The following is a 2,151-nucleotide window of genomic DNA, read 5'->3' on the forward strand; positions in this document are numbered from 1 at the left end:
CCTGCTCTGTCTGTGGCCAAAGCAAGATGCCGAAGACCCTCCCTGCCAGCAAACTTATGCCACTTCCCATTCTTGAGAGGCCATGGTCACACATTGCTTTGGACTTCATCACTGACCTTCCCTGTTCAGAAGGTAACACTACCATCCTCACAGTTGTGGATCAATTCTCTAGAGGGGTGAGGTTTGTTGCATTCCCAAGCCTACCTACTGCCTTCCAGACTGCAGAGACACTGAATACAGAAGCTGGGAGGGACTAATCATGACATCGCTGCTGACATCCCGGTAGTGGACGATTGGATGCACAGTGAGAAGGCATGGGAGGAGACCCATCAACGTATGGAATGTGCGCTCCTTAGGTACAAGGTCATAGCGGACAGGCACAGGGGGGAGACCCCTGTCTGCCTACCGGGTGACCGGTTTTGGCTGTCCATGAGGGATTTCTGCAAGCTGGGTTCATGCTGCAAACTGGGCCCCAAGTATATCGGCCCCTTTGAAATCGTCAAGCGTATCAATGAGGTAATGTATCAGCTGAACCTTCCTGCTCACTACCATGTCTGTTACAGCTGGCCTGTTGGACGAGGATTCTCTGGACGAGTCCCCTACCCAGCCCATAGACTACAATGGAACTCCGGTTTACGTGAGGCATCGCATCCTGGATTCTAGGAGGAGGGGTGGCTCACTACAATACTTGGACTGGGAGGGATTCGGCCCTGAGGAACAAAGCTGGGTTCCTCACAGTGATGTACTGGATCCTGTTCTCATCTCGGACTGGTTTTTTGCCTGGTTCTTTTTATCATTGCTCTTTTGGTTTCGGACTTGGACTGATTATTTCTCTATGTCTTGGATTGCCCCCTTTTGTGTCTTGGATTATTCCCCTATCCCTGTACTATTAATAAATCACCTCCTCTGGTTTTGCCTGACCCATCACATAATGTGTTTTATCTCCTTATCTCCTTATTTTTTGTATTTTACCTATTTATGTTACTATGTTTTTTTATGTTTTATCTGTCAATCTAAAGCATTTATATGATGGAAAATGTGAGCTATACAAGCAACCATGCCTTGCCTTAATCCACCTAAAAGCTCTACCTGAGAGAAATCTGGTAATGAGAAATTAAATTCTGCCCAGAACATTTGTAGATAATGTATCATATTGTTGAAAATCTGTGTTTTTCTGCTTCACTGCAGTGCCCTCCCAAACAGCTTTGTTCATGTAATCAAAGTGTAAAGTGTGATGGAATGCGTTTTAAATCCACCCTCTCCACTGACCTAAGCACCACAGCATGAGAGGTCTGCACTCCTGGGTAATGGAGGAGAGGAGAGGGCCTTCAAGCATGCAATACCTGCCTCCATGTAATTGCAGTATCACTGTGTTAATTACCCACTGCAATCAGGAATTACTATTCTTTGCACTCATTACCTGAAGTACTGGAGTCACAATAGCACTCCTCCTTGGCAACAAAAACTGGATATGGCAATGAGAAGAGCACAGGCTAAACCCCTCTCCCTGGTAACTACAAACCCCTCCCTCGGTAACTATAAACCCCTCCCCCGGTAACTATAAACCCCTCCCCCCAGTAACAACAAACCCCTCCCCCTGGAGGGGGGTTGAGGACCAGTGAACATCAGAGCCACTATCCAGGACAAACCATCCAAGATCCAGGAGAACACCAGGATGATGGCCCTAAGTGATGAAGTGCTTAGTGAGAACCTCAGACAGCAGAGACTCGAGGAGGATGGAAGTGAAGAGGAACAGGAACCATCGTGGGAGGAAAAACCTCTGCACGGTATGTACCACCAGCAGATAGTGGAAGTGTCTGATATGGAGAAATCCTACCAATGGCTGGAAAGGGCTGGACTGAAAGACACCACAGAGGTTATAATCATGGCAGCACAGGAACAAGTGCTGAATACCAGATCAATAGAGGCTGGGATCTACAACACCAGACAGGACCGCAGATGCAGGCTGTGCAAAGATGAGACAATCCAGCACATAACAGCGAGATGCAAGATGCTATCAGGCAGAGTGAATGTGGAACACCATTACCAAGTGGCTGGAATAGTGTACAGAAACATCTGTGCTGAGTATGGGCTGGAGGTTCCAAGGTCAAAGTGGGGTACTCCACTAAAGGTGGTGGAGAATGACTGTAC

Source organism: Electrophorus electricus, chromosome 17 (genome assembly GCF_013358815.1).
Source record: "Electrophorus electricus isolate fEleEle1 chromosome 17, fEleEle1.pri, whole genome shotgun sequence".
Classification (NCBI taxonomy): Eukaryota; Metazoa; Chordata; class Actinopteri; order Gymnotiformes; family Gymnotidae; genus Electrophorus; species Electrophorus electricus.